Below are 11,789 nucleotides of genomic sequence, written 5' to 3'. Positions count from 1 at the left end.
CTCCCCAACTGAGGGAGTTAAAGAACCCATATCCTTAGACGCTAGTTTTTAAGCTAAATGTACCTGCTATGCATAGCATCACTCGAATTAGGTTAATTTTAAATGATATGTACAGTGCCTTGCGAAAGTATTCGGCCCCCTTGAACTTTGACCTTTTGCCACATTTCAGGCTTCAAACATAAAGATATAAAACTGTAATTTTTTGTGAAGAATCAACAACAAGTGGGACACAATTATGAAGTGGAACGAAATTTATTGGATATTTCAAACTTTTTTAACAAATAAAAAACTGAAAAATTGGCAGCGCAAAATTATTCAGCCCCCTTAAGTTAATACTTTGTAGTGCCACCTTTTGCTGCGATTATAGCTGTAAGTCACTTGGGGTATGTCTCTATCAGTTTTGCACATCGAGAGACTGACATTTTTGCCCATTCCTCCTTGCAAAACAGCTCGAGCTCAGTGAGGTTGGATGGAGAGCGTTTGTGAACAGCAGTTTTCAGTTCTTTCCACAGATTCTCGATTGGATTCAGGTCTGGACTTTGACTTGGCCATTCTAACACCTGGATATGTTTATTTGTGAACCATTCCATTGTAGATTTTGCTTTATGTTTTGGATCATTGTCTTGTTGGAAGACAAATCTCCGTCCCAGTCTCAGGTCTTTTGCAGACTCCATCAGGTTTTCTTCCAGAATGGTCCTGTATTTGGCTCCATCCATCTTCCCATCAATTTTAACCATCTTCCCTGCCCCTGCTGAAGAAAAGCAGGCCCAAACCATGATGCTGCCACCACCATGTTTGACAGTGGGGATGGTGTGTTCAGGGTGATGAGCTGTGTTGCTTTTACGCCAAACATAACGTTTTGCATTGTTGCCAAAAAGTTCGATTTTGGTTTCATCTGACCAGAGCACCTTCTTCCACATGTTTGGTGTGTCTCCCAGGTGGCTAGTGGCAAACTTTAAACGACACTTTTTATGGATATCTTTAAGAAATGGCTTTCTTCTTGCCACTCTTCCATAAAGGCCAGATTTGTGCAGTATACGACTGATTGTTGTCCTATGGACAGAGTCTCCCACCTCAGCTGTAGATCTCTGCAGTTCATCCAGAGTGATCATGGGCCTCTTGGCTGCATCTCTGATCAGTCTTCTCCTTGTATGAGCTGAAAGTTTAGAGGGACGGCCGGGTCTTCGTAGATTTGCAGTGGTCTGATACTCCTTCCATGTCAATATTATCGCTTGCACAGTGCTCCTTGGGATGTTTAAAGCTTGGGAAATCTTTTTGTATCCAAATCCGGCTTTAAACTTCTCCACAACAGTATCTCGGACCTGCCTGGTGTGTTCCTTGTTCTTCATGATGCTCTCTGCGCTTTAAACGGACCTCTGAGACTATCACAGAGCAGGTGCATTTATACGGAGACTTGATTACACACAGGTGGATTCTATTTATCATCATTAGTCATTTAGGTCAACATTGGATCATTCAGAGATCCTCACTGAACTTCTGGAGAGAGTTTGCTGCACTGAAAGTAAAGGGGCTGAATAATTTTGCACGCCCAATTTTTCAGTTTTTTATTTGTTAAAAAAGTTTGAAATATCCCAAAAATTTCGTTCCACTTCATGATTGTGTCCCACTTGTTGATTCTTCACAAAAAATTACAGTTTTATATCTTTATGTTTGAAGCCTGAAATGTGACAAAAGGTCGAAAAGTTCAAGGGGGCCGAATACTTTCGCAAGGCACTGTATATGGAGTACATTGACTGTTCCTTGTAGCATGAAAATATTGTTAGTCAAGTAACAAAATACAATTTGATTACAACAATAATGACCGGACTATTTAGCCCCACTTGAGCATGTCTCAACAACAAAAAACCTCAGGTGCGTTCATAGTCAACAACAGAGCCTACTGTTGACACCCAAATGTCAACCAATCGGCATTCCCCAATGCGCCCTGAAACCTGTGCCACGCGGCGACAAAAGTGATGACCACAAACACACCCCAGCAGGTCAGGAAAAAAGACATAAAGCTATGATGTATAAATGAAAACCTTTACCAGAGGATAACAATCATCTCTCAAATATAAAATAGGGACAAGTAGTTAAACAATCACCATTCTCCTGAGTTCACCGTCGCCCAGAAAATATTATATATATATATATACACACACACACACACACACACACACACACACACACACACACACACACACACACACACACACACACACACGTGTAAAGCTATCAGCTAGCTGGCAATTAGGCGGCCAGCGAGTAGCTTATCCCTGTCTCGGTATCAGTAATGCTAGCATATATCTCTAACAATAAACAAGCCAGCAAACGTAATAGTAGCTAAAGTTCCCTGAAGTAATATAAACAACATAGTTAGGCTTGAAACCCAGTCAAAAGCCACATAACTATTTAACCAAACCTGACTGGACCTCTCTACGTAAAATAAAAGTATACAGCAAAAATGTAACTACCTGGCTTAGTGTGGATGTATAGTAGCTATAGCTACACCCTTGGAAGCTTAGCGAGCTGGCTAAATAGCACAGCCAACATTAGCTATGATCCAACTTTACCTCGCTAGTCATTATCATGCTAGCCATCTAGCCAGCCAGTCGATCACTTTTAGACTTTTACTCAAGCAGTATTTTATTGGCTGACTTTTATTTCATTTTCTACTAAGGTAACTTTACTTATACTCAAGTATGACATTTGAGTACTTTTTCCACCACTGGTTAATTACGTTTTAGTCATTTAGCAGACGGTCACACTGGTCACCCATGGGAATCGCACCCACAACCCTGGCGACTAAACCACACTGTGCTTCATTTTACATTTCAGTCATTTAGCAGACGCTCTTATCCAGAGCGACTTACAGTAGTGAATGCATACATTTCATTTCATGCATTTTTTTTCTTGTACTGGCACACCGTGGGAATCGAACCCACAACCCTGGCGTTGCACACACCATGCTGGCGTTGAAAACACCATGCTCTACCAACTGAGCCACAGGGAAATAGCAGAACCAAATAGCAGAACCAAATTACCTGGTTTGAAGTTGAGATTACAATAATAGTACATGCTGCAAGTGATCAATGCCGTTCGAGATTCTACAGACTACAGCAATTGTGAATATCTCCACAGATCCGCCACAACCTACAGTATGCATGCTATCTTGAACATGCACGCTTTATATGATTAACGTTACATACGATTAAATGTATAGTTACAGTAACCTCAAAATGTGGCCATGGATCTGTTACTTATTTTACGTTTGAATAAAAAGTGTTACATTCGTTTGTAAGATAGGCTATATACTGTATTACAAAAGTAATATTGAATTGTGTTTAGTTGACAACGCAACCAAATATCAACATTTAAAGGATATATTTACTGCTTGGATAGTTCAATCTAAGACACTGGCTTAATTCCATTCTTTAACTTTTATTTTTGGTTGAGTTGCGTTTAGCGTTGACTCAAAACGAATGAATGACAAGAAAACGCACACAACTACCACTATTGTAGTATAGAAGTCAAAATACCTACAGCTATGTTCCTACTTGGACATAATCAAAAACATTGACACCACAGTGATTCTCGTTCTAAGAGGATGCTATAATAAATAGATAATTGTGATTTTCAGATTTATTTGAGTACTGGGAATGTATTTGCCGTGCATATATGCTGATGAATTGAATATGAAACTAAAGTCGTGATTTTTTTTCAAAGGCGTCTGTGTGGCGTCAGTTGCAAACGTTCCACACAGATGTTCAATGAGCGATCGAGTTCTACGAAACTCACTAGGCCTACTCTCATTTTAATAAATTCAAAACCACTACTGTAATGAAAATAAAAGCCAATAAACTGAAAAATTACTGTCAAACTATTATTTTTATTCAATTGTTGAATTAGGTCTATTGTCTTTAATTTTACATTTCATGTCTATTCAAGTGGTTTTGACAAACTTTTATAATGTGGACGGCTGCTATGTCATAATGTACATGATGTCATAATGAAGCATTCTTTTGTTAAAATAAGACAATCCATAGACAGGTCATTGACGCTCTTCCTGAACTGAGGTAGGACCTATAATTGAATGAAATAATCTCAAATACATTACTTTTATCTTATGAGAACTTTATTTGATAAATATCTGTCAGAAAACTGTTATGTTTTGTGATTTGTGACAAAAAAGTTTTTGTTTCAAACTAGGTCTTGTGGTCTTGTGTTTCTGTTTTCAAGAATATATTGTTGAAACTGTATAGTCAAATCCTACGTGTGCAAATGATCTGGAAGTCCAAGTTGAAGGTAGGCCTTAGTCTGTGAATCTTTCATTTTTATGAATTTATGAACATTTTGGCAGGAATTGGAATGTCCTTTGAAAGTGGAAAAACACTAGTTTATAATAACAACTTTGATCAAATTCTATTGAAATATGTCATTTGTTCTATATTCTTATTGTTAAACATGCTTTTTGTTGTTGTTTGCTACTCCACCGTGACTCTCAGCCATGAAAGACAGAGGGAAGTCCAGCTTACCGTTGGCTAGGACACAAGAGACCAGTCAGAACAGTTCTGAGAACAGCCTGACAGACATCCTCAGTGTCCGGAGTGCCAGTGATATTGTCCTACAGCCAATGCCACCAGGGAGAAAGAATAGCCGATCCCACTTCCACACGATGGATGTAACAAAAGAGAGGGCTGACATGGGAAGGCTTCCAATGGCCACTCCACCCGTCAGGCTCCCAATGCTCACTGTGACCTCTCTCACTGTCCAAAAGATCAAAAACACCCTCAAGGTGACTGGCATGCCTCGTCTACAGCTGGAGGGACAGATGGGTAGTAAGCGTCTGGGTCCGGTCAAAACCAAAACCGGAGGGAGCACATTGACCTCCAGCCACAAGCAGGAGCCAGAGGTTAAATCCAGCAGACCACAGACACCAGGAAGCATCCCTAGGAGGCCCAATGTATGCTCCACTGCAGCCAAGACAGTAGCTTCTTTATCTGGGACTCCATGCAGCCAGTCTGAGGTCAGGATCCAGGCCCATCCTCTCCAGAGGTCTAACATCCAGGACCAAAGGCCCCGCTCTCCTCCTGCTCAGGCCAGACGGTCTCTGTCCGACGGCAGCCTCTTGCAGCCGCCATGTTCTCCTGTGGATGTCCTCCAGACTGAGGTCCAGGCCAGCAGGAGCCTGGCTCGACCCAAGACCGGGATAGCTAGGATAACAAGACATACTGATGGCAGCACTCTGAGGTTCCCTAACCAGACCTTAGAGCTTATAAACTCCATGGATAGGAGGGAGAGCACCAATTCTTTCCCTGTGCTGCCAACCATTGCAGTGTCAGCCTCACCTGCCCAGATGGCCATCCCATTGCCTACCCCAATGGTCAGCCATGTGCCTGACCTTCTGGTGCCTACTCCATCTGCTTCTCCGGTTCCTTCCAGCCGAGTGCCTGCCCCACCTGCCTCCCCAGTGCCAGCCCGGCCTGCCAACACCAGATCACGGCGTGTGTCGAAGAGGATCCAGCTCTTACAGATCCGGTCTGCTATGCTGGACCAGCAGCTACCAGAACAACTGGGTGACAAACAAAGCATATTACCCTCTGAGCCCCTGTCCTTCAGTAGCACTGAGAGGATGTTCCTCTGTGGTCCACCTTTAGTCTGCCACCCAGCTAACGTAGGCGGAGATGATGGCTGTCACCCCCTGCCCAGACCTACGCCCAGCCACACAGGTCACACCGACCACTCCGCTTTACTGACCAGTAGGAGAGTCGTACAGGTGGGCGAGAAGTGCCCCTTTGAAATCCTCTTGACCCCCGTGGTCCCACTGGCAGAACAGCCTCCTATCAAGCGGTGGCACATGCCCGCCTCCCGTGCCAAGGCCGAGCGGAAATGGAAGAATAGCCAACGAGGGCGCAGGAAGAGAGTGAAGCCCATTCACTGGGACGTAAACTTTAAGTCTGGGCCTTTCTTCCCAGTGTGTGTCTCTCCATCACTGCCCTCGATCTTGGAGGTGGATGAAGAGTCTTTTTCTGAAGAAATGGAGCAAAGCCAGTTGTAGGGGTCGCACACACACACACACACACACACACACACACACACACACACACACACACACACACACACACACACACACACACACACACACACACACACACACAATCTTAATTTTTAGTTTTTTTTAACCGTTATTTAAATAGGCAAGTTAGTTAAGAACAAATTCTTATTTACAATGACGGTCTACCCTGGCCAAACCCTAACCCGGACGACACTGGGCCAATTGTGCGCCGCCCTATGGGACCAGTGCCTTAGACCGCTGCGCCAATCGGGAGCCCTGAGACCTCATGGCCTCCCATGGACCAGAGAGGATCAGCAAGCATCATCCCAGCATCTGCCCTGCCTGTCATCCTAGTACCTCCACTGCCCTTTCAACCCTGCAAGGCAGTAACTGTATCGTTTTTCTTTATATCTGAAGCCTGACACTGTTCAACACGTCATGTCTCATCCTCCATCTTTTGAATAAAGCTTCCTCTGCATGATTTTATTCTAACATTATCCATGTTTTTTTTTGCAACCCTCAAAAACAAATGTTGATCCCCATGTAACGACACGTGATATTCCACAAGGGGGGCACTAAAGGTCTGTAACTAAAGGAGGTTGAACACTTTGTACCTTGAACACCATCTGAGGTACACCATCTTTGTACCTTGAACACTCACGAGCAGAATCTGTCTGCCACAGCTGCTGCGCTAAGGCCAATCTTCTATCACAGAGAGCGCTGACAACCAGAGGTGTTTCCAAAAGCCAACAACACAGAGCAGGTTAGAGAAGATTCAAACCTAACCACACAGGCACGCACTTACGCACACACACACGCACACACACACACACACACAGACACACACACAGACACACACACACACACACACACACACACACACACACACACACACACACACACACACACACACACACACACACACACACACACACACACACACACACACACACACACACAGATCTAGGAGCAGTTGACCTCCACAGAATGTGAACATTAGCCACTAATATCTGACATCAGTATAGTTTATAAAAGTTTATCTGTCTGTCTGTGTCTTTCAGTTTCTGTTTAGACTACATCAAAGATAGAGTAGCTGTGCAGCCACACCATGTTCAATCATGTTACCTAATTAGCTAGCTAGCTAGCTGACAATCTGGTTGACCTGTAGCATATAAACATTTGTTTGCACATGAATGTAAAAAATGATTGATCAAATTCCCCCCTGACACTATTTGACTGGGTTAATAACTTAATATTAAGTTAATATGGACCCATTGTCTTAGACTTGAAATCTTGGATCAGGATTCAAACACAGGGACTCTTATTTCAGCCATAGGGACTTGTGACTCGACTCGACTCAAACATTGGTGACTTTGACTCAACTCAGACTTAGCCATAGGGTCTTGTGAATTGACTGGAACTTATGCTTTAGTGACTCGACTACAACACTGCTGCCATTACATGGCTACTGCTACAACTAACAATTCTAGCAAGGGGCACCCCTTCTTGGATACACTTTTCTGCTGCTCCCTCAAAAGCATTAAGCAGACATTTTGATTATACCTCCCAACTCATAACTCCCTGTTGGGGTGAGTCTATCTACAAATAAACACAGCAAGAGGATTACAACAGCTAACACAGGAAGCTGAAATCCTGGGGTCCGCCTTATGTTCACTCAGTTCTACCACATTTTGAAAAGGTGCTTTTCATCCATGTCCAGGCCATGTTTTGGCCATTTTGCTGCACTAGGCATGACAATTGCAGACATTCTCCAATCCGGCAAAGAAATAGGCCTATAGTGTACAGTGTCGGCCTATAATGTAATTTTATAACTAGGCCTACCATTAGATAGCCTACCATTTGTAAAACATGCAGTTGTGTTGGCTTTATTAACCGAGTCCTGATTCCTGACAAAAGCTTATAGTGACTTGTCCTTTAAGATATGAACATCAGTTACACATCAGCTACCCAAGTTTATTATGAGTTTTCTTGAGGATTTTTGCAAAGAGACCAATGCTGATGTAAAGGCCTAAGTCTTCACAGCAGTACAAACCTGAAATCACTTATTATCAGTACATTTTATTCCACCTTGTGAAACCAGGGGTCTAGTGGAGGGTAAATGCGAATAAGATTTTTTTTTAAAAGGCCTGTTATGAGAGACAAAGAGAGATGGTGAGAGTAGCTGAGTGCCTATAGCAAGAGATGGCTGTTAATATCACTAGGCTGTTTGGTCTGTGTGCAGGTAGTGAAGCTGATTGCTGAGGGGTTAGGTTGCTAGTTAGAATCTTAACCTGCCATAAGCTACTTTTGTGTCAGCAAGTCTACAGACCATTCAAGTAGCTGCACTTAACACCTCACTGATACTGATTGTGTAAGCTACAAACCCAAACTGTCTAAGGAAATGTAGGTGACAGTAATAATATTGCACACATATTCAGAAATCTGGGCTGATGGAATCATTGTCTACTCTCCATAATTTCTGCTGGAGATCCAGCCCCTCCCCACTGCAGAGTGCACAAAGTACCAAACTATCAAAAATGTCACAGGTCAACACAGTTCCCATCTCCCCCCATGCTGCAGTGACAAATCTCTCCCTAGGGTTGCCACGTAAACTATATGTCTTTTTTGAGGTACTTTTAAAACTTTGCTGCAGGTGAAAAGTTTTGGTCGCTGGGTGCAAGTTTTTAATACTACTTCTATATTGCACCGTTACCAACATGGTAGTTAAAAAAAGCCATTAATTTCCCTGTAATCTTCTGAAATTGTGATAGGTTTCAGGCTTTGAACGTGGGTTTTTAACTGGTTTTCATAGAAATTTGGAATTGACCTGGCAAGCCTGTCTCTGTCTGAGCATGATCACAACAAAAGTAGCTGTGCAGCACGTTTTTTAATGAAGAGGATGATGGTTGTAGACGTTCACATTCCTGCAATAAGGTTAGCTATTAACTAAGTTAACCAATATTTTAACTAAAATTGTATTTGGTGTATTGGCAAGCAAGCATGTTCCCGTTGTCTTTATTTGTAATGAATGTTAGCTCATGTATGTCTTTCGGTGGAATCCAACATGCATTGACAATGTCCGAAAGCCACATTGTGTCAGATATACTGCGTCATGAGAATGAACTTGTTGGGTTTATCCAAACAATTCATTAATGTGCAATTGTTACTTTGCATGTTTTTACCTTCTACTTATTTACTGCTTGCTAATGATTAGCGTGCTAGCTCGCGATTAGCGTGCTAGCTAGCGGTTAGCGTGCTAGTTTAGCATAATTGGTAACATGTCTTTGATTCAGAATACATGATTGTGGTTAACCCAATGTTACATGCATTAGAAAATAATATTGCTAGTGTAACTTGAATTGGTTTACAAGCTAGCTAGAAAAGCCAGTTCTTTTTCATCTGTTTTGTCAAGTCATAAGCATGCATGTGTGCTGAAATATTTATATAAATCCCCCCCATTTAAATTATTTTATTGAAGTTTTGGCAGTTTTTTTAGTGCCCTTTCTTACTCAAAGAGAAATAAGTTGCTAGTTATTTTGGCTATGCACGTAAAAAGAGTGTATCACCACAACAGGAATAAGGATTGTGGAAAGGTTAACATTTGGTAGGGCTGTGCCAATTCACATGCCTTGCTTTAGCCATATCACTCATACTGTTTCTCGTTTAGTCCATCCATAAAAGCAGATCAGCTTTAGTTGCATCCAGGAACTTGCATAATGTGCTTATGTTATGCTTATACTTGCTTTTTTACCTTGAAAGTCATCTGAAAGGAAATTGTAATAGATGTTTGTAGGACCTCTATCAGTCAATGATAAGTCATTGGTGTCCCCCACCCCATCCCCTTTGTTGTGTGCCGAGCAATCTTGTCATTCTTTTAAGTCTCAACCATTCTTTTTGAAACTTGTCTTCCTTTACAAAGGCACTGCAGAGGCTCAGAAGACACATGGAAACTCTAAAACAAACATAATTCAACTTGTAGGCCAGATTTGAAAAGGAAATAATAAATCCCGAAGCTCAGGTTCGTCAGTTGTTTAGAATGAGGATACTAGGGATGGTTGAATCATATTCAATTGCCTAATTTGCACATGGCTAATTTCATTTTATTGTATCCTTAGATGTCAGACACCGAGGCTGCCAGTACCTCTGGGTCGATAGTCCATGTGTTGGATGATGCACTGCCGTTGATCAGAACAGACAGCGTATACGTAAGTTAGTGTCATTCAACACCAGCACATACTGTAAGTTCTTGTGAATCAGCTTTGTAAATCAAAGACAGGCAAGTCTGCACTTTCATCCCATATTCATTGTATTATTAGAAAATGTAAAGTAGAGGAGCACAGAGCCATAACTAATCAAAATGTACCAGTGTCCAAATACTTTGATATCTATCTAGTTATCCAAGATACTTTTTTCTGCAATACAGTTGACCAAAGCTATGCTTGGATACAAGACTGATGACTCAATAACCAGTATTGACAACAGTGAAGATGGTTTGTGTCCCAGGGCCATCAGAGGAAGGCAATTTCTATGAAGAAAATCTGACCTGTATGCCTATACCTTACATACACATGGACCTATTCTTAATTACAATGTCCTTTTTGACATGTTTTCCAGGAGAGATGTCAGCGATTCGGGCTAAACAGCCAATGACCAAGGGAAAGCTGGGACAAATGAGAGGCTCACACGGTAAGCATGTTTCCTGCTGCCTTCAGTCAGTGCATTTTCACTCTGTAGTGTCAATTTATGGCCGTACTGTGCTGGTCCAGATCAATACTGTCTTTATCAGTTAGTGTATTTCCAACCATGCCAGCACAGAACGGTTCAGTTTGGATTGGACACAAGTCAAGATGTTAGATCTGGAACTAGTGTGTCAGGATAGATGATAACACAGAAGGATTACCACGCTTTACATTGTTTTTCTTGAGGGACGGAACTTGATTTAATAGGTATTGCTTTTATTAGAATATTACATTGCAAACAGGTTGTTGGGCTTAGATTCCATACAGATTGAGTCTGCCTTGATGTCAGCATTTCACATTCTCCTCTCACATCCTTATCTATGTAGTTATTTAGTTGGGATTGTTAGTTTAATCTCAACACACTCTCTGCAGATACAGCTGTAACCTTGTAGAGTTAATACAGAGAGATGTTCAAGTACTGTATTGTAGTCAACCTTTTTTTAATGTAGTCATTCATAATGCCATCTCTTTCCAAAGGTGTAACGATCGTCAAAAGGAGTAGACCAAGGTGCAGCGTGGTACGTGTTCATCTTGAATTTATTTTAATTTAGAACACTTCAACAAAAGAACAAACAATGACAAACGACCATCACGTCTTGCAGGCTATAACGAGCAGTACATAAATAAGATCCCACAACTACAGGTGGGGGAAAGGCTGCCTAAGTATGGCTCCCAATCAGAGACAACGATAGACAGCTGCCTCTGGTTAGGAACCATACTCTGCTCAACACAAAGAAATAGACACCATAGAATGCCCACCCCACACCTTGACCTAACCACATAGAGAATCAAACCGTCTCTCTCAGGTCAGGGTGTGACAAAAGGTGCCAAAGGAACAAAAGGTATTGGTCGACAATAGAGGTGGATGCCCTTGAAGATTCCTTGATGAATTTTATCCAAATGGGAAAAACAAGACTGAGAAATGCATTGCTGCTTCTCCCCAAGCGCTAGTAAACAGGGACTGGAGAGCAGTAAAGTTCTATGTACACAACAGA

General features: G+C 41.9%; 1 long non-coding RNA gene across 1 annotated transcript; it reads left to right on the top strand.

The window, feature by feature from the left end:
* Positions 1–9,994: 9,994 nt before the first annotated feature.
* LOC123732885 (uncharacterized) lies at positions 9,995–11,402 on the top strand. Its single transcript, XR_006763460.1, has 4 exons — positions 9,995–10,073; positions 10,171–10,260; positions 10,670–10,741; positions 11,272–11,402. It is a non-coding gene; the product is annotated as an uncharacterized lncRNA (long non-coding RNA).
* The last annotated feature ends 387 nt before the right edge of the window (positions 11,403–11,789 follow it).

Source organism: Salmo salar, unplaced genomic scaffold (genome assembly GCF_905237065.1).
Source record: "Salmo salar unplaced genomic scaffold, Ssal_v3.1, whole genome shotgun sequence".
Lineage (NCBI taxonomy): Eukaryota > Metazoa > Chordata > Actinopteri > Salmoniformes > Salmonidae > Salmo > Salmo salar.
The sequence above is the reverse complement of the archived record's forward strand: the minus strand, read 5'-3'. Positions and strand labels throughout refer to the sequence as shown.